Source organism: Ostrinia nubilalis, chromosome 29, assembly GCF_963855985.1.
Source record: "Ostrinia nubilalis chromosome 29, ilOstNubi1.1, whole genome shotgun sequence".
In the NCBI taxonomy this organism is placed as follows: domain Eukaryota; kingdom Metazoa; phylum Arthropoda; class Insecta; order Lepidoptera; family Crambidae; genus Ostrinia; species Ostrinia nubilalis.
Genome location: NC_087116.1, coordinates 4,000,512 through 4,023,062, shown reverse-complemented (window position 1 = coordinate 4,023,062; position 22,551 = coordinate 4,000,512). Strand labels below are relative to the sequence as shown.

Genomic DNA, 22,551 nt, shown 5'->3' with positions numbered 1-22,551 from the left:
CGATAATAAAAGATTTGTCAAGAGCAGCGCTGCGCACAGTTCAAGTCGCGCAAGAGATATTTTCTTTAAAGGCGCGACGCGCGATTTGGATGCGATAAGAAAGACTTCACCGGGTGAATCTGCATCAGAGCTCACGCGCACATAAACTACAGCTCCGTAGCATACTTCGCTGGCGTCCGCGAAGCCCATGATAGTGACGTGACAACCCGCGGTGATTCCTATATGACGAGATATTTTTAATTGCGATAAATAGTTAATCTCACTATCAAACCGATTCCATTTATTTTTTATTGAGTCTGGAACTGGCTGATCCCATTCAAGTTCGCGCTGCCAGCATTCTTGAATTAAGAGTTTGAGAAACGCTGTCACAGGGCCTAGCAAACCCAAAGGGTCGAATAATCTAGCGGTTGCGGAAAGAATCGTGCGTTTTGTGCATTGGTCAGAGTTAGTAGAGTTAATTTTGTAAAGAAAAACGTCATCATTAGGAAGCCACTGCATGCCTATGATTTTTGTCGTAATTTCTGAGTCAGTGTCAAAATCGACGAGCTGTGGATTTTTATGCGAATCGGGAATCTTATTTAAAAGCTCAGGGTTGTTCGAGATCCACTTAACCATTTTAAACCAAATTAATTCGCAACAAATGTGTGAAATTTGTACGCGGGAGAATGTATCCACGTGAGAGTGACAGTCGAGTCTGAAAATGCGTAAATTGAGTTAACAGGATAACGATTCTCTATACTATCGCGAACCGATAATAAAAGATTTGTCAAGAGCAGCGCTGCGCACAGTTCAAGTCGCGCAAGAGATATTTTCTTTAAAGGCGCGACGCGCGATTTGGATGCGATAAGAAAGACTTCACCGGGTGAATCTGCATCAGAGCTCACGCGCACATAAACTACAGCTCCGTAGCATACTTCGCTGGCGTCCGCGAAGCCCATGATAGTGACGTGACAACCCGCGGTGATTCCTATATGACGAGATATTTTTAATTGCGATAAATAGTTAATCTCACTATCAAACCGATTCCATTTATTTTTTATTGAGTCTGGAACTGGCTGATCCCATTCAAGTTCGCGCTGCCAGCATTCTTGAATTAAGAGTTTGAGAAACGCTGTCACAGGGCCTAGCAAACCCAAAGGGTCGAATAATCTAGCGGTTGCGGAAAGAATCGTGCGTTTTGTGCATTGGTCAGAGTTAGTAGAGTTAATTTTGTAAAGAAAAACGTCATCATTAGGAAGCCACTGCATGCCTATGATTTTTGTCGTAATTTCTGAGTCAGTGTCAAAATCGACGAGCTGTGGATTTTTATGCGAATCGGGAATCTTATTTAAAAGCTCAGGGTTGTTCGAGATCCACTTAACCATTTTAAACCCCCCGGCCATGAACATCTTAACCATTTGATGGTAAGATTGTTCAGCTTTTTCTAACCCGTCCATCGATGAGACATAATCGTCCATATACATACAGGATTGAGCTTCAGACGCGGCGATAGGATAATTCGCGCGCTCGTCCTCAGCTAGTTGGCGAACGACACGCATAGCGAGGTAAGGCGAGCTAGAAACGCCAAAAGAAACCCTATTGTATTGATAAGTATCAATCGGTGATTCAGGATCAAATCGAAATAATATGCGTTGAAACGGGTGGTGATTTTGATCAAGCTTCACACAGAAATACATCTTTTCAATATCAGCAGATAAAGCGACTGAGAAAATGCGTAAGTTAATTAAAAGATCAAAAATATTACTTTGTAAGTTTGGGCCAGTGTAAAGAACATCATTTAACGACTTTCCAGAGGTTGTTTTACAACTTGCATCTAAAACGACTCGAGTTTTTGAAGTGAGTTTATCTGGTCGGTATACTGCATGATGAGGTATATAATAATTTGGAGTATTTTCCTCTGAATTCGATGCGTTTTCGACTTTTGACAGAAAACCGCGATCGATACAGTCTTGAATATTTTCATTATAGTTAGTGCGTAAGCCCGGAGTTGAGTCTAACCTTTTCTCTAAGTTATAGAAGCGACGCCTAGCAGTAAAGTAAGAATCGCCGAGTTCTGATGGGTCGAGTTTAAATGGCAATGAAACGGTATACGTCCCAGAGTCGTCGCGAGAATGAGTTGATTGGAAAATGTTTTCACATATTTCGTCGTCAGGGCTGATGTGTCTCTTAGTAGGTACACTTTCAAGCTCCCAAAAGCGTTGCGTGAGTGATTCTAATGAGTGCGAGTCTACATTGCAAAATAATGCTTTATTATCATTGCGTGAATGAGCTGAGTAGCACTGAGCGCGTCCCATAGCGAGATATCCGAGCGTGGTTTCGATAGCGATGACAGAGGATTGCGGTGAAGTTATTTTATTACTACCTAAAAGAAGCGGGAATATCTCATTGCCTAACAAACAATCGATTTCAGCAGGGATATCGAAGCTGTCATCAGCCATAGGAAGACCTTGTAAATGTGATAACTGGGTTATGTCAACCTTTACATTAGGTAAATAATCGGTTATTGTATCAATGACGCGTGCGTTAATAGTGTATTTACACCTGGGATCAAAGCGTGAGGCAATTGTGAAAGATACATATCCTAGCGACACACTTTCAGATTGACCTATCCCCTTAATAGTGGTAGGTAGCGGATTGACTTTTAAGTTCAGTCGCGCACAACATTTATTTGTGATAAAGTTGCTCATCGAACCTGTGTCTAGAAACACGCGTAATTTTTGACACGTCTTATTATTGTCATAAGTATACACTGACGCGGTGGGTAATAAGACCGTGGTACTAGATTCATCAGCGATCGACGGCGTGACTGCAGAGAGAGATACATTGTTGGTTGGCATCGATTGCAACGGCGGCGTGACCGGACCGGGCGCGGACATGGACGCGTCGGTCGGCGAAAGCGTCGCGCTGCAAGTCAGCTGTTGTGACGTCATAGGTCTATTCACGTTAAAGTTATCTATATGAATAAGAGTGTGATGTTTACGTTGGCAAACTGAGCAACGATTTTGAGATTTGCAATATTTAACATTATGAAAGCCCAAACAATTGAGGCAAAAGTTACATTTTTTCACTAAAGAGTAGCGAGTTGGCGCATTTTTCGAGCGAAAATAACTGCATTTGAACAGGGCATGTTCAGGTTCCGTCTTACAAAGTTGACAATTCTTGCGTACAGCGGATGGAGTGTATGAGCCTTGCGAATTCGGTTGAGATTGGAAGTAATGTTGATTGGGTTTTACTCCAGAAGCTGTATTAGAAACAAACGACTGTGTCGGTTTCGAGTTTTTAGACTGCGATGCGAAATTCGTTTTATTATTAACGTACGGCTTATTCTGCGTAAAACATAAGCGTAAAGCATGGATTTTATTTTGTACTTTTATAAAAGTCTTGAGATCATTAAACGTAGGCATTTTTACGTGCTTAATGGATTGTTCAAATAAATTTAGAGTGTCTTTGTCTAATTTACTGAGAGCAATATGAGTCAAAATGAAATCGGAAAGGTCATCAATCTGTAAACGTCGTAAGGCAGCTTCAGCTGAGCAATACTGTTCCAAAAATTCATCTAAAGATTGCGATTTGAAGTTTATTAATTGTTCCAAATACATAGAGGCTTGTACTCTTATGTCTTGGTATTTTTCTAATAGGTTGTTCCAAATTATGTAATAGTTCTCACCAGTAGGTGGAATACCCGAGCAAATTGTAAGTGCTTTTCCGGAAAGTTTTCCTATAAGGTATTGAGCCTTTTCACCTGGAGACAAACCAGTGTTCTCATGAATAAGCGTTTTAAAATTTTGGTAGAAAACGGGCCACTTGGAAGGGGCTCCGTCGAAAGAGACTAGTTCTAAAGGCGGTAATTTTTTTACGAAATCCTGTTTGCGTCGCTCTGTGTTGGCCTTTAGTTGTGCGATGGAGCTTTGCACCGAAAGGATGTTACAGTACAAATCGTCAAACGAGTTGAGTGCGGCAAATGTAGGTTTGAGTTCCTCATGATTTTTCATATAACACAAATTAAGTTCGTCAATGGTATCAAGAAAATCCGATCTCGTTTTTTCAATCGAATGCATGCGAGACATGAAAATTTGTTCAATCTGAGGGTCGGAGACCTTTAGGCTGAGGTCGTATAGTTCCTGAACCCTCTGAAAAAGCGCTTCTTTTTTAGCTTCAAGCAAATTAATTTTGCGTTTTACTCCCTCCATTGTATTGTAGGTGAGCAAACACACGCACGAGAGCTAGCGTTAAAAAATGAGTTGAGTTGTGCGTATTTATTTATAATCCAGTAGGAAAATAAAATGCGTAGCGTATGTAAGCGAATTTGAAATTGAATTGAAATAAAATTTTAAAAGATTGAATTTAAAAATACACGTGTTTACAAACAACGAGTTGACGTTTGAGCGAATAGTAATTTCTAGAATGTGTCAAATATCAAACGAATCGAACTTTCCAGAAAGAATGTGTCAAACGAGCGAATTTTCTAGAATTTTCTAGAGAGTTGTCAAAATGACGGATGCGTGAAAATGTGTAGTTGTGATTTTCTGTAAGTGTAAAGGATAGGAAATGAACCATGCGGCTCGGTAGGACCAGAAAGGAGTTGTAGGAGATTGGGATAGGAATGGGATGGGATACCTTCGATTGAGCAGACTCCACAGGACGGTCCAAGCTTGGTTCTTCTTTCACTTTCACAAACACTTGAATTTTTATTGAGATGAGTTTAGCGCGCGATTTGTGTTTATTTGAATTGGTTTATTTTGGATACTTATTTAGTAATAAACGCCCAGATAGGTAGGCGAAGCGGCGCGTTGCGATGCAAGAGCGAGACTGAAGGTGGGAGGGAGAGGATAGGAAAAAGGACTGTCAGAATGAGTGATAGAATAGTGTGACATGAGTTTGAAATGTATGAGGTTTTAATGCTGGCGCGTACAGCACCTATAATTATTTAAAATTAGTTATAGGAACGACAGTATGATTATTTTTTAAATTTAAGAAATTATTTTTCTCTTTTTCTACGCCGAAGTAGAATCTCTGCTTAGGTCAGATAAATTTCTTAAAATAAGCTCTATCGCAAAAATTTTTCTATATTCTAACTCGGCCGCAATTTCGAGAAAAAATATTTTTTCCAAAATGTTAGGATTGTCACAAAAAATGACCTTACGTAGTTCCACTTTCTTTAGGGTTCCGTGGCCAAAGGATGCTAATCGGTCCTAATTATGTGTTTAATTTGTCTTAGGTAGGTTATCAGTTAAATTACTATCAGTGCTCAAGAATACTGTTTCTTCATCATCTTTTAAGATATATGAAGACTCTTGATCATCAGGAGTGGTATTTATATTTGCATAATATTAATTTTGTCCCGTTAGCATCCTTTGGCCATTTTTTACGTTCATAAGTTCCAAAATACTGGTCAAAACTGACTAAAATATTTTTGATTTTGATTCTGACTATCCACATCTCTGTCATTGACTGTTCTGGCTGTTCTCCACATACTACGGCAGGGTGGGTGGGTCGTTAACATACCACTTCCTTCGCATATTGAGCCTCTGGAGACTAATATACGTCCTTTTTACTTAATTGGGTTAGAGTGTATTTGAATGTTCTGTCATGAGGATTGAGGGACTTGAGGGTAGGCCTATAATATAATGGACTACCCTCTGAAATAATGTATTTCATCTAGCCACGATAAGCCAGGTTTAAGTCTAGCTTAGGCTAAGTGCGATTTGATTGTAACCCTAACTTCCTTTTGAACCTCTTCTCCAAAAATTAAACATTACTAGCGGCCGCCCGCGACTTCGTACGCGTGGATCCCGATTTACCACCTTAGGGGTTGAATTTTGCAAAATCCTGTCTTAGTGAGACTCCTAGCACTATTTTTTTTATCCACTACGAGGAAACTCTTGGCCTGTATCACCTGATGGTAAGTGACGATCAGGCCGAAGGTGGAAGCGAGCTTCACCCGGAATCCTCAACCACGGAGGAACTGGCTATCTTACCTCTAACTGCCAGAACACAATAATGCTGTTAACATTGTTGTTATGGCGACAGACTTAGGTAAGATGGTGGTAGATAGCCAGGCGGACTTAGAACAAGCCCTACCACCAACCAAACCGAACAGAAAAATCTGCCCCCACTGGGAATCGAACCCGGGACCTCGTGAGATTTCGTGATGACTGAGGGAGTGAGTCAGTCAGTGACGTTACGCTTTTATTATAGAAGATCTATTATACATAGATTACAACTACTTATGATGCGAAAAATGATTTCCTGGATACGCTTTTGTGTGTAACTTTGAACCCTCGTTTCATTATGTCAGTTACCCTTCAATATGGCGTAGAGAACAATACGCGTCTCTCCCTTCAGTTAGCTCCTTCAGGTATAGTTTGTATTGTTGTGGAAGGTAGGAAGATCTTAGAAGTTTAGGGGTAAAATAGGTGGGTAGTTCGCGGACTTAAGGACGTCGCACATTTATCAACCCGGAAAGGGATCGTAACCACATCGTAACCGTATCAACTCGTGGCGGTCAGTATTCTTTGTATGAAACTCCATATTGCAACGCACATATCCGCACCGTGCGCTCCTGCACACGACGTCGCCACCGCGCCGCCACCGCGCCGCCACCGCGCCGTCACCGCGCCGCCACCGCGCCGTCACCGCGCCGTCACCACGCCGTCACCGCGCCGTCACCGCGCCGCCACCGCGCCGTCAAAGCATAATTTCGCCTGCGGCGCGGCGGCGGCGCGGTGGCGGCGCGGCGGCGGCGTCGTGTGCAGGAGCGCTAACGTAACGCCTCGCCTCGCAATTGACAGAAGGCGATACTGAAGATCATAAGAGATGGAAGTAATTTTTGAAGAAACTTTTGTATCAATAAAAAAAACTCATAAAACTCATTTTATTGCAAGTAGGCTTTAAAAAGCACTTTTACACGTCCCAGTATTAACCCTACCACTGCTTCGGGACAATAAATGGGCTAGTGCTGAGAAGAAGCAGTGCAAGAAACTCAGTTACTATTAAATCGAAAACAGTGTAGTTTTTGAAACAATTGCCAAAATAATCAAGAAGAGTTTTACGTGGTTTTACCTAAGAATTAAGATCAAAAATTTTATTAGGGTCAATAAAAATCACCTGTTTCATCCAATTTGTTAAAATTTATGACAGTATTTTGTATGGAACAACTGATTTTTGGAATAATAGCCCATAGAATCTCATAAGAGAGAGTTTTCCTCTAAGATGAAAAACAAACATTATCTGCACTAAAAATACAGCCCACACAAATATTAATAGCGATTAATAAAATTCAACCACAAAAACAGTAGCTTAAAACAAGAAAACTGTTCACATAATTATTTACTCCATAGTAAATATTTCATTTTATTTTAAACACTTGATGTTATTTTTAAAGTTCTAAAGCGGTGAATTCTAATTTCCTTTAAGCTACAGAATCTTGAAATTAAAATTTCTTGAATGCAGTCCAGCGGAGTGTGTGTGTTACTCATATGAGAGGGTAGCTGGAGGAAAAGTGTGGCATCTCAAATATTAATAAAACTCAGTCCACTTTTAAGAATTGACTGTCTCAAGTTGATATTTTTTTGTTGTGGATTCAATTTTATCATTTGAGGCAGTAACTTAATATTTTCAATTTTTAAAATTAATTAGAAAAAGTTTATCAATTTCGTGAAAAAATCGTAAATACTTTAACGTTTCCAACTATATATTTACTGTTGCTGGGCTGCTGGAAACTAATAATGAACCTTATGTTTCTTTCAAGGTACTTAAAAGAAAGTTAAGTAGAAAGTTGTTATTTAGAAAAAAAAATCCACCAACACTGTCTTACTTTAATAGATGATTGTTCCTTTCTCCGTCTATTCAAGACATGTGAAGCTAAAAGTTCCAGATCATTGGACAGACAACTTCCTAATATGCTATCAGACAGTTTACCGTCTCATGTTAAAAAAGCAAAAAAAATCTATATGTAAAAGTATCTCTAACCTATCGCAGAAAATTAAAAATAAAAAGAAATTTTTCATATTCTCAGAAGCGACACACGTCCGCTGTATGACAGCTTCTGCAGAATAATACCACTCGCTCGAGCGAAGCAAAAATGGAGCAAGCATGAGCATTATAGGAAATGAAGCTGTCCATCTTTGCTGTAGGAAACTGGTTTACCAATTCACTTTAATAAAAATATCGGCTTATGGATTGTCGTGAAGGGATCGCTTTCTAGCGATAACACCGCTTAAAATGCGCTGTATCGAATTTGTATTTCTTATGTTTGTCGGTTTTGTGTAGTGTAATTCTTATGTTATGATGAATCATAAACTAGATTTTTCATGCGGCTTCAGCCAAGTTAGTAAATAAAATCTTAAGGCTACTAAGGCATAGGTACTTACTCCTAGAATTTCATAATAGATTTTAAACTTTCACGTTCCATTTCAACTAAAATAAAAAAACAAGGGTCTTAAACGCGACATTATTTTATGGAGACACATTATGTACCTACTCACGGCTTGACGTTTCCTAGAATTTCGTCAAAATCCGAATTTGGCATGCCTTTGAAATTGAGAGAACAAAAAAATCACCGCTAATCTCAAACTTCATAAAACATAAGATGGGTTATTTTGCAAGAACTCGACAAGTGTTTCATACAGGGCTTTCCCTGCCGTTTACTCGTGGCACAGAGTGTATACATATAGGTCGACTGACGTCACAAAGTGTCACAGCACACACAATAGCGTCACTCAGTGTGCAGGACATCTTGAGAGCTTTGTGTGTTGTTCACGTGCCATAATAGCCTTGTTTCTCTCAAATACGAGTTTGTTTTGTTACCTTTTATTACAAGTACCTAAGTTAGGGTTGCCAATTGGGAAAATCTGAGATTGTCCCGGGTTTAGTTATTTTACTTCAATATCCTAGATTTTCCATATTGCTCGGTTGTTAGAGGATTGCATCCAGTGCATTCCTGCTACCTTTATGAGGTCGTCGGTCCACCTTGTGGGAGGACGTCCCGCGCTGCCTTTTTTCATTGATATCAGTGGGATGATGATGATGATCCTAGATTTTGCACAAGTATACAAATTTTATTTTTTTTGTAAATGTAAGAAGTTTTTTAATTCTTTCATACAAATCATTAGATGACTGTCCTCTTTACCTCAAGTGGCAAGCTTTAAAATACGCTTGTGTTACGAGTAGGTTCACCACAATAGTCCAGCGGCGGGGTTCGAACCAGCGTTCCTTTGATTTAAAGTCAGTCAGTCCAACACCGACACCATTGGGCTATCGTGGCTTCATCATCATCATCATCATCAGCCAGCCATAGGACGTCCACTGCTGAACATAGGCCTCCCCCAATGCTTTCTACGTTGATCGATTGGTAGCGGCTTGCGTCCACCTTCCCTGCTATCTTTACGATGTCGTCGGTCCACCTTGTAGGTGGACGTCTCACGCTGCGGCCTCCATTCCATAACCTTGCTACCCCATCGGCCGTCAGTTCTGCGTACCTACTATGTGCCCTGCCCATTGCCATTTCAGCTTGCTAATCCGTCGGGCTATGTCAGCGACTTTAGTTCGTTTACTTATTATCGTATCGTGGCTTATTATTAAAATAAATGATTTTCCTACATATTAGGTATAATTTTAATAAAATGGTTTTGTAAAAAAGCTTATTTATTTTCCACCTGAAGTATTTTACAAAGTAAAGTTTCCAGTTTTCAAAGAATGTAAGCAACTTAAAGCTCAATCCTTCTTGCACTTGACTTTCAATATAAAAATCCTTTTGAAACGCAAACGAGGGTAGACGAGTAAACATACGGCGTATTTTTGCGTCGTTTTCAATCCTTTATTGTTTCTATGGCTTACCGGTTTCTCATGTATAAAGGCGGATTTATATTTGTCTGACGTATTGTGACGTGACGCACCAGAACAGAATCGGTTCCAATTTCTTACATTGAGTATGCGTCAATGAAGTTCTAACAGTGCGTAAGTCAAAAATGTGCATTTTACAAAAGCACGCGGTTTTTCATTTTCCAATGGAATTAAAATTTAAAAACCTTCAAAAAATTACTGTTAGAACTTCAGTGACGAATGGTAACGTTTCCGTTCTGATGTGTCATGACACAACACGTCAGACAATTTTATTATAAATCTTCCTTTATTTTCGATCATTTACACGTCCCAAATATTATTATAACTTGCTATATCACTACTTCAGGACAATCCTGCTAACATTTATGAGTGTAAACGTTTTAAAGAATAGGAGTATATTTGTTACTCTTTCACGCTTAAATTACTGAAAGGGTTGCAATTTAAATTTAATATAAGAGGTAATTTAAGACCTGGGGACAAACAGGATCGTTTTATTCCGGTTTCACCCCATTTAAAACCGGGATAAAAATCTTCTTCTTCTTAGTTAGGCACTATTGTCAGAATGGTCGTGGTTGCGCTGACGAGGTACATGGTGGGGTAATTTCAATTCCGAGGGTAGCTCTCCTGGCGATGTGCTTCCATTTCTGACGGTTAGAGGCGGACACGAGTTCTTTGGTCACGTCTCTAGAAATAAGAACTCGATGGAGAGACTGGTAGTTCAGGGCCAGGTTGAAGGCATGAGAGCACGCGGTCGATCGCCAACCCGCTGGATAGACGCCATCATAAAAGCCACTGAGTCCACCGTGGTCCAGGGATAAAAATATCGCGCGCGAAAATTTTTAAAATTCACAAGTTTCGTCCAAAAGGTAATTAGTTGCCTTTAATATTGTGTCAGAATATGCGCTCGTGTGTTTTCAAGCGTTTATTTATTCAGGGACCGAGAAGCTGTCGATTCTAGCATGTTTTAAAGCCATATGAATTCGTTATTTACAAATCAGTTTATGTGTGTAGCGATATTTCATTTATGAGAGTCAAATGAGAATAGGTAGAATATTTTTAAAATACTGAAGTTTCTGTTTGTAATGTAAAAATATTATAGTTTTTTAAATAATGAATGTATACAAGGTACTTCTAAAAAACCTGATCGTCTGTCTATTCGTTATGACTAAACTTCAAAACGGCTGGACCGTTTTTGACGAAACTTGCGATGGAAGAAGGCTGATGTTACAAGAAGTATCTTAGGTTACTTTTCTTTTATACAAAAAAATCGTTGCGATAATAATAAATTTTTCTACCCATTATGTTTAATACACACATGAAAGATTTACTATTATTTCAAAGACTAATTTATTTTTCTACCATCCTGTATTTTGTAGTTAATAGCACATCTACCTCAGCACTTAATTGCAAAATATCACCCACTAGGGGCCTCCCGCGACTTCGTACGCATGAATCCCGTTTTACTTCCTAAAGCCTTGATCACACGTACCGAGTAAACGGGCGAGACAGTAAAATGTATACTCGGTCGAGACAGTTGGGTGAGCGTCGCGAGTCACATACCTACTCGAGTGCTTGACCGAGCACTCGGTGTAATGTTCATACACACCGAGTACTCGGCCGAGAGCACGTCTCGCCCGTTTGCTCGGTACGTGTGATCAAGGCTTTAGGGGTTGAAATTTGCAAAATCCCGTCTTAGTGAGCGCCTACGTTCTAAAAGGAGTCCCATGCAAAATTTGAGACTCCTAGCACTTGTAGTTTCTAAGATTTCGTGATGAGTGATTGATTCAGTCAGTCAGTGACCTTTCGCTTTTATAAATATAAGATGTAGGTATACATAAGATGCTACAGTGTGATATACCGTCGAATTTTCGTCACCTCTAAGCCTAATCAAATTTCCAATTTCGCTAACGGAAACGGAAGTCGTAGAATTTGCGGAAATTCAAATCATCGATCTCCCTAATCGGGAATTCGATCTCCGGTGGCGACAGCATATCAGGGTATACATTTTTGTTGGAAAATAAACTTTATTAGAACGAAATAAGGTGTTAAGCTTGGTGTGCTGTCGTTACCATTTCTAAATATACGAATTTGAACCGAAAGATGAGATAAGTGATATTGATGGATCAGTCTAAAGGTATTGGCACGCCTGATACTTATGCGGACCAGAAACTATCAGTAATAATAACATCAATATTACTGTCATTCCTTCGCCAATGACATTCTATATCTCCCCACATACAAATATAATAATACTAGCGACCCGCCCCGTCTTTGCACGGGTGCTAAGAATAAACCTTCCTCTTGAATCAGTCTATCTAATACAAGAAACCGCATCAAAATCCGTTGCGTAGTTTTAAAGATCAAGGACTCAACTCGAGCATACATAGGGACAGACAGCGAAAAGCGACTTTGTTCTTTTGTTTTTTATTTGTTTAACCCTCGCTGTACGAGGTGGGGTGTGACACACCCCAGTCCTTTAAAAATCGTCATAATTTTAAATATTTGCAAGTGCTAAATTTGAAATTCTCAGTAGCTGGAATTATGGCGCTGCTTCTTCGATCAGCGTTGCAAAATCAATCCAGCGGTGACTACCAACTGAGTTACATGCCTTTAAAGTGCGTGGGGGTATCACACACCCCACCTGGTACGGGACGTTGTTAAAAAGTTTTAAAAATTATCTAACAGTTTTGGTGTAATTTATATATTTTTAGCTTTGTTAATTGAATAAAATTCAATACAAATAATATTTTTCGTGATTTTCACGGAATCTGAAATTTTCAAGCACTTTTAGTCAAATGAGATGACTTTTAGTGCGAATCTGGAAGTTTAGTACTGAGATCCGAAGAATCCGAAGATGTATGTGAACATACACTTATAGGCTACAATGTATACTTGGTGATACAAGTTATGGGCTGCTGAAATGGAATAACATATTTTATAAATAAATTAAATTGTTACGCTACCATTTTATGCATTGAGCATACTCATTTTCTTTCATCAGAATTGGGGTAAATGGAAATACGATGATCAAAATAAATTAATACCCTTCCAGTTTTTAATTTACTTTTAAATTATAAGTAAATATCTTGTACTTTGTTAAATAAAAAAGGTTGTCATAATTAAAGGCACTAATTAAAAATTATACATAAGAAACTGATTCCTAAATTACAAGAACAACGGAAATTGTGCCTTTTTGTTTTTTTATGACAAAAATGTTATAATACATATTTTCAGCTCAGAGCTTTTCTTACACCTAATTAGCATACGTAAATAATCAATATTAAATATTAAATACCACCTAAAAAAATTGTTAATGAAAGTTTTATCACTTTGTATATTGGGGTATGTCATACCCCACCTGGTACGGGACGTAACTTTTAGTCACCTCGTACACGGAGGGTTAACAATGTTTTAAACTATGTATGTAGTGATTCATTTATTTTCTCAAATTAATGTGTGTTTAGCTGGTACAATCTATTACATTTTCTGGTTCTTAAACATAATTCTTAAAGTTCAAAGTTAATTTGGAAGGGTCCATTCCCATGCCAATCCAGTAATGCAGGATCCCGCAATACTGGACTGTCGTGTGAACCCATTTTTTGAGGGAAACTGCTTACGGATTGTTCTTGTGAACGTTATTTAATTAAAACACGTATAGTCGTATACCATTGTGGAAATCATTGGGGGAGGCCTATGTTTAGCAGTGGACGTCCTATGGCTGAAATGATGATGATGATGAGTCGTATACTACTAAAAGGGATCCTGCAAAAACTGAATGTATCCGTGGGAATAAGTCCTATCATTCACATTTAACTTACCTGCTATATTCTACTATTTTTCGTGAAAATTAAACTAATGAATGATCTAATTTGTAAATCTTTTGTTTCATGTACTTTCTCGTGGGACCTGCAGAGCACAGCTTGAGTAAGTTTTAGTACCTAATTAGTACTTTTAGTATTTAATATAAAATACTACTTAATTTTAGTTTAGTTTAAGCAGCCTGCACTAAGCTAAAAGTTGAAAATACTGCAGTTCCTCCAAAGGACGATTTACTCGTAAATTGCTGACGAATAGTCCCGTGGATGTCGTAAGAGGCCACCAAGGGAGAAAGTCCACCTGTGACGACCAGTGTGATTACCTCGACTATAGTGTAATTCGAGATGTCAAACTGTCGTCGCAAGTGGACGAATGCGAACATTAAGCCCGTCTGGTCAGCGTGGGGAGTGTAGGCCAAATCCTCCATTTGCCTCTGGTAAATTAGAGGGTCGTGCTCCTGCAGTGGAGACTAAATGACCTGATGATGATGACGAGGTCTGGGAGAGTGAATAGGTAACGAAAGCCTTTAAATAGGCCTTTGTTCGTTCGTTTCAGCCGAATAACGTCCACGGCTGGACAAAGGCCTCCCCAAAATAGTCTTTATTCAATCTTATAAACGACTTCAAAGTTTTCTAAATTGATTACCTCTTAGGAATTCCTACAATCGTTTACATTTTAAGAGTACAGGTGGCCATGGCGTTGACGTTCAAAGCTAAAATTTAAGTTCCTTACATCAAGGCGTATAAGGTAAATTTTAGCTTTGAACGTCAACTCCCTGGCCACCCTGTATAATTATTATCTTCTAAATTTTAAAAAGTGACTCAGATCATTATTTCCCTGTAGGTACGAGTACCTACTCTTCATTTCAAAACATAATAGTATTACTTATTATGACTCTTCCCTAATAGAACCCAGAAACTTCCAACGCGGTCGATATCTAACCTACCACCGTGCCATCGGACAGTCTTATTATTAAGCTGCGACCCCAATCGGGCTTCGATCGCAGCTTATCTAGGGTGGAGGGAAAATATTTCCCTCCTTGTGGGAAAATATTGACGGCAGCGGTTCTGAAACTTGTTGAGTTAAGTGGGAACGTAAAATTAGTTATTGATTCGATAAACTGTCAGTAAATTAGTAGTTGTTGTCCACCCATAAGGTGGACAGATAACCTCATAAAGGTAGCATGAAGACTCTGGATGCAACTGGTCATTCTGGAAATCTTTGGGGGAGGCTTATGTTCAGCAGTGTGGACGTCCTGTGGCTAAAATGATGATGATGATGATGAAGGTAGACAAATGACCTTGAAAAAGTTGCAGGAAGTTATTGGGAGCAGGACATTACCAAAATGTCAATCTTGAAAGCTGTAGGTACAGTATAGATGTCCAACACTGAACTATCCAAGCTATGACATTGACAGGATAGGGCGCTACCTGTCAAGACTAGGTTACAGTTCCAATTTTTGCCCCGTTGGACAATACGGAAGTGTCCCATATAATTATCATTTACAGGAGGATGGTGGGTTGATAGTTCAAATTTTTGCCACTTATTTATTTCAGCCATAGCCGCCATAGGACGTCCACTGCTGAACATAGGCCTTCCACAATGATTTCCACAATGGCCGATTGGTGGCAGCCTGCATCCAGCGCCTTCCTGCTACCTTTATGAGGTCGTCGGTCCACCTTGTGGGTGGACGTCCTACGCTGCGCTTTCCGGTGCGTGCTGCCCCGTCGGCCGTCAGTTCAGCGTACTATGTGCCCTGCCCATTGCTACTTCAGCTTGCTAATCCGTTGGGCTATATCAGCAACTATAGTTCGTTTACGGACGTATCACTATCATTTGACTATATTTCAGCAGTTTTAGAACCGCTGTCTTTGGGTCTGACACTTTGATATTTTGAGGAATAAGTCATGACATCGATACAGCCGACCCGAATAAAGAAAATATTTATGAATAAACAGATAGGCATTATGTTGAAACGTGAAAAGGGAGTTTGTAAGGAAAATACGTGCGAAACACTATGTTCTTTGCGGTCGGGTAAACAGATCGGAAATAAGTTGAGGGTATAAGGAGAATCGAGTGATCCTTTTTCTTAGGTAGAGGGTCAGATGACATCAACTTTCTATTATCAAAACGGTATTTCCTTTATTTTGTTAGCAATAGGCAGCTATGATGTCACTTGATGTCACATGTCAATTTTATAATTCCTGTGCACATGTCCTTTCTAATTTACTAGAGGCAAATGGAGGATTTGGCCTACACTCCCCACGCTGGCCAGACGGGTTGGGGAGGCCTGCTGATCGCGTCAATCCCTTAGTTTCCTTTTATGACTTCCACGGAAAGAGTGGTTGTGGCCTGCCTGCAGAATTACCTAACTTATGTGGCAGTGCGAGGCACATATCTCATAGAATAGAAGGGATGGCCATTGGAGCAGAAAACTTCTCGAGTGGTGACTACAGGCTGTTGCAAACGTGACCATCAATCACTGCTTGGGTTTTTATTGGCAATCAAGCTGTCCTGGCTACGCAGGAGTTGCAAGGGTGGGAACAAGAGGTCAAAAATGTCAAAATAGTCCCGAGACGAAGTGTAATTGGTGGACACACACTTGGTGGACCTGTAATCTCGAGGTAAAGGTCGAGGGAAGCAACGGATGTGGGGGCAACGCAGGGCTGGTATGCGGGCAGTGCAGGGCCTATCGTTGTGAAAAACATTGGGGGGAGGCCTTTGTTCAGCAGTGAAAAGCATTTGGTTGAAACGAAATTCCCTTTTCCCCAACCGCTAGGCTAAGCTACGCTAAATAATTGCTATAAAATTTCCGCTTTTTCCCCAGAACAACCTCGACCAGCTCGCCCCAAGCGAAATCGCCAGCAGGGAGCAGCGCCGGCGCAGTCGCGAGTGCATCCACCGCGGCTGGCGATAGGACACCGACAGCGCAGAACAAGCAGCTCCAGAATGTCAAGGGACAAGACCACCCGCCGCATCCTTCCGTAAGTGGGGTGAAATGGGATGAAAATTTGGGATGTTGGGGGTTTTAGGGACTGTGGATGTTTGATATAACGGGGATGGAAATACAATTTGGGATGTTGGGGGTTTTAGGGGTTGTGGGTGGTTGATATAGTTGGGATGTGAATTTATAGGGGGGTTGAAAATTGGGGTTGAGTTTTAGAGTCTTGTGCATAGGTTTTTGTATAAAGTAAGGTTTATTTAGGCTGAGTTTAAAATTAGAAGACGTGAATGGGATGGAATAGGAGATAAGAGGTACCAAACAGGTAGATTTTAGGTATACAAAAATTAATACAGTGAAAAACAAATTGGGGATGAAATTAGCTACTACCTACGTAGAAACTGAAAAGAAATTAGTACTAAAACAGAAATTACATTATACTGAAAACAAAATAATTACGCACTTAATCATAAATTCTAGACTAAAAGAAGCCCATCCAGTTGTTTATTACAAAATTTTCTCAGTTAAATTCAAGCACCAAGTTTTTTTGTTCAATAAATAATCTTGGGGAAATAAAACGCACATTTTCGCGCAAATAGCCCCATGGAGCCACCGCAGCGAGGATATTAGTGACGTAATCATCTGGGGGCAAATTCGCAATATTCCCAGCCAGCTGGTTGAGAAACTTTGAGAGATTAGTTCTGGCAAACATTGTGAGGGCTATAAAAATGTTATTTGGATTTAGAGTTTAATCTTTAAGTGGGGATATTTTGATTATTGTCATGAACTTTAACGGAAGCAATACAACAAAAGCTTTTGAATAGTTTTATATTGTGGCTGATTCCAATGTTGGTTTAGCTATGAACTAAACAATTAATAACTGACATCGTTCGAGCAAGTAAAAGGATTAAAAACTAAAAAAGTTTAATTATATAGCTAAAAGTAGTCATTTTCAAAAACGTAGACATCTTAGATTAGTTTAGTTTTAGCCAATTTAAATGAATATTTCTAAAAACATTAATTTAACTCTGATTAAGCGTTGAACCAAACAGGACAAAAAGGTATGATAATATTTTAGAGAAATTTATCTTCTATTAGAATATTCTAGAACTTTTTCATAGGAATAAGACTCTTATCTACATTGATTTTAGTTCTTTATTCACAAGAGTCAGTTAACAGGATCGACCTTTAAACTGGGGCCATTTCTCATTTATTATTAAAATTATCATAGCCGATAGAAAACCACGTAAAATCCGGTCGATATTAATGATTGGGCGTCCATTTTTAATATCGTAACCTAGTTTAGTAAAGGGAGGTATGATGGAAGTATTTTATTCATAATTAAACAGATAAGTCCCTACGAGGCGATCAATAGGTTGTGAGAGGAAAACATAGAAGCTGAATGATGGACAGGAAAAAGTCCAGAGCTACAACCGAATTCGCTTTCTAAACCTGACGAGTTAAGACGCGCACAGTCTACGCATACATTTCTAAAACTACCCACTTTCGAAATGGTTCTAAAAAAGTGCTTACGGTGTAAAAAAAGCATTACCAAAAAAACGCCGGGACTGGAATGTAGCAGGTGCGATGTAATAGTGCATGCGGATCCAGCGTGCTCCAAGCTATCCAACAAGCAGCTGAACACCCTTAAGAATTCGCCAGGCATAGAGTGGAGCTGCGAGGAATGCCTTAAAAACTTATCTCGTAGATCATCATTCATCACCCCTGATGAGGACGCTGAGGAGGAGGATAGCGACGACGGTCCCTCGCGCCACCAACTCATCGATGCAGACAAACTGGTAGAAGATATTAGCCGTGAGGTGAAGAAAACTTTTCGAGAGGAGATCAGCGGTCTTGAGACCTCATTGGAGTATCTAAGTGAGCAACTTACAACCATGGAGCAAAGCATAAAAAAGCAGGACACCAGAATCAAAGAGCTTGAAAATAAAAATTACGACTTGATAAACCAAAACAAAAACTTGGAGTTGCGGGTATCTGTTTTAGAACAGGGACATAGAGAACTTGAACAAAAATCCCTCTCTAGTTCACTGGAAGTTGCGGGCTTACCAGATATAAGCCCCAGCGAGGTCATCGCCCTAACTGAAACAATCGCCTCTGCATTGAATATGGAACAGAACGATGTGCAGTCAGCGCAACGAATGCCAGGAGCAAAAGACAAACCAGGATCAATTATGGTCGAAATGAAGTCGAAGACCGTACAACAAAAATGGATAGACGCGGGGAAGGATAAATGTATCACCGTGGGAATGCTGATGCCCAACGCTCCCAAAGAGACAGCTGATAGACGAGTTTTCATCAGAGAAGCCCTAACCAAGTACCAAAAATCCTTATTATTTAATGCTAAAACCCAACTACTCAATAAATCATGTCAATTTGTTTGGTGTAAAAATGGGAGGGTATGCGCTCGAAAGACAAATAACAGCAAAATTTATTACATACGTACTATGAATGATATAAATCAAATTGTAAAACATAGCTCATCCTTAGACAATAGACAATCTAAACCATCTAAAACTGTAACGCTGTAAAACTACTTACTTACTACCTACTTTTATTATATACTATAAATAATTAATAAAATATGGATACGCAAATTAATGAAATCAATAATTGTGTCTCCCCTAACATGTTTTTCCAGCAACTAGTAACTTCCAACAGCTTTATCAATATTTCATGCCTACACTTTAATATTAGATCATTAATTAAAAATTTTACTAAACTACAGCAAATTATTCATGACTGTACCTATAACTTAGATATAATTGTAATTACGGAAGTCGGTATTTCTAACGATATCATTAATTTATATAACCTAACGGGCTATACTATGCACTCACAACTACGTAAAAATAAAAAGGGAGGTGGTATCATAATTTACGTTCGAAACTATCTTAAATTCACTATACAAATGCAACATGAAACTAAAACGTTCGAAAATATCACGGGCATACTAAAACTTGATGCAAGATTAACTGTCGTTGTGTGTGCTGTCTATAGACCACCATCCACTAACAAAAACCTGTTTGTTAACGAGTTAAACAACCACATCTCTAAATACGATTTGAAACACAATTTTCTATTGATCGGCGACACTAATATCGATTTAAAAAGGGCAACTTCATACAAGGATGCATATATGGAAGCACTTAGCGAGCACGGATTGATGTGTGGGACTTCAGAGTACACTAGAATTGAACCGCATAAAAACTTAATCACTAAATCGTGCATAGATCACATTTTTGCTCGCTTCCCCACGCTTCATCCGTCCTCGGCGGTGCTCGACACAGTACTGGCCGATCACAGAGGCATCATCTTTGCGTGCGTCGACGACGCTCCTATAACGCCGAGGCGAATACAGGGTGGGACTAAATGTTTGATTGACTACCGGATTTTTTACGATGAACTTAAAAAAGTAGATTGGTCTAAGTCAAATGATATGAATTGCCCGGATGAGATATTAAATTTTATACACGACTCTTTTCAATCAGCTACAATAACTGCAACCAAAACTCAAAAATATAAGCCAACCATTAATTTTGCTAAACGATTTCATGTACCTTGGATTGACGAAAATGTCACTAGATTATGTAAAAAGAGAGATAATCTATACCGTATTTTAAAAAACCAGCAGGATAATTATACGCTTAAACTAGAATATAACAAAGTCCGAAATAAAGTACACAAGGTTCTCGAATATAAAAGAAATAACTATTATATCAAGGAAATAAATAATAACTATACAAATATTAAAAAAGTATATGGTATTGTTAACCAAATGTTGGGAAGAGTTAATTTATCGATTGATAATGCTATACACAAAGCTTTTAATGCTCAGGGACTTAATTCTAAGACTATTGCAGAAAATTTTGCGAATAGCTTTGATTATGCAGTAATAAAAAGCATTATCCCAAACTGTAAAATTAAATTAGTTAAAAACACTACATCTCAATCATTAAATTCAAGTATTCTTTTCAAAAAAGCGACGCCTATAAATGTCCATAAAATTATAAAAGACTTAAACTCCAATAAGGCACCAGGACGCGATAACGTCACGATCTCAGATATTAAGGTAATAGGAGAACCCATCTCGCAGACTATAACTAACTTAATTAATAACAGCGTCAAGACTGGCGCTTATCCCGACAAACTGAAGGAAGGTTGTGTAAGGCCAGTATATAAAAAAGGTAAGCGTGATGATTACACTAATTATCGGCCTATCACCTTGCTTTCGTCAATCGACAAAATAATAGAAAAATACATGTGTGAACAGATACACGATTTCTATAGGAAACATGAAGTAATTAGCTCGTGCCAATTTGGTTTCCAGTCAGGTAAAGGTACTCATAGCCTCTTATCAAAGTTTACTGACGAAGTAAATAGTCACCTAAATGAGCAAAGACAAGTACTGGCCTTATTTATTGACTTCTCACGTGCTTTTGACACGCTCAAGCACGACCAGCTAGTGGACAAATTGGACAGGTGCGGAGTTCGTGGCCCATTGCTAAAATGGTGTCAAGCATACTTAAGGAACCGATCCTTTTCTGTGAAGCTGGATAACAACTACAGTACGCCCTTGCCGGTGACGGAGGGCACGGCCCAGGGTTCTGTGCTAGGGCCCCTGCATTTCTTGTCTTACGTCAACGACATGAGCGGCTGTATTATAAACAGCACGTGCTACCAGTTTGCTGACGACACTTGCCTAGTAATAGCTAATAAAGACCCACAAATAGCCGGTAAACTCTTGCAAATGGACCTTGATGCTTTAATTCGATGGTGTCATGACGCTGGACTTGTCCTTAATGCAAATAAAACAAAGCTTCTTATAATCAAATCTCCTTACATAAGACATAGTACACCGACCATAGAATTGGTGGCTCATAATCATAATTGCCTACATACTATGAGCACAAACACAACTATTTGCAGCTGCCCACAAATAGACAAGGTCGATAACCAAACATATCTTGGTCTAGTTATCAACCATAAATTCCACTGGAGTACCCACATTGAACGTGTCTGTACTAAGCTTAGGCAATTTTTAGCAAACATCACCATTCTGAATAATCGCATTCCATTCAAGGTTAAGTTAATGCTGTACAACGCGCTTGCCGAGTCATATATTCAATACGGACTTAGTAGTTACGGGCGAAGTTACAAATCATATCTTGACCAGATTTTTAACTTACAACTTAAAATACTTAAAACCATAGTGCCCAACAAAATTAAAATTAAATTCCAAGACAACGTCTCTGGCCTCTTTAAATACTGTAAGATATTACCGATCCATACACAAATACAATGCACCTTATTAAAAGAGCACTTTTTTAATGAGTCTTTTAAAACTCGGGTCGACCACCCTGTATGCACTCGAGCGATATCTAAAAACCGGCTGTGGCAGCCGCGCGCCAACAACGCGTACGGCGCACGCACAGTCGAATACCTACTGCCCCGGATTATAAATAGCATGCCACCCGAATTTGTGAAAGAAATCACTGTCAAAAATATTAAATATAAGCTGAAGGACTATTTCCTAAAGCTATTGTAACAATATTAAAATGTTTTTATGCTGTATTTATGTAATTGTATGTGAAATTGTGAATGTACCCACTGCAAACTCGTTAGCTTTACATCAAACCCTAGTGGTTTTTAAAGCTATCTAAATGTAATTGTCTCAATGTAACTTTCTTTAAGTTGTTAAATAAAATAAAAAAAAAAAAAAAATTCAGAATTTCCTTAAACGTCAATTTTAAATAAATTACCATGGCTGGTGATTTTAGTTTTTTTTGCCTTTCAGTCGTGGTAAGGCTTTTTAACTAATTTATTTACTAAAAAACTTATTACAGGCACGAACAAATGCTTTACAAAAGGCGAACTTCATCAAAGGCATTCTCTCTCAGTTGGCCTTTACTTACTTGGATCTAATAATGAGG

The 22,551-nt window shown here is 39.1% G+C and overlaps 1 protein-coding gene across 1 annotated transcript in view; it reads left to right on the top strand.

The window, feature by feature from the left end:
- Positions 1 to 16,492: 16,492 nt before the first annotated feature.
- Positions 16,493 to 22,551, top strand: part of LOC135085705 (synaptotagmin-7) — a 47,952-nt gene continuing 41,893 nt past the window's right edge. Inside the window, exon 1 of the mRNA XM_063980519.1 lies at positions 16,493 to 16,643. The gene's annotated coding sequence lies outside the window, so the exon portion shown is untranslated. The remainder of the gene's footprint in view (positions 16,644 to 22,551) is intronic.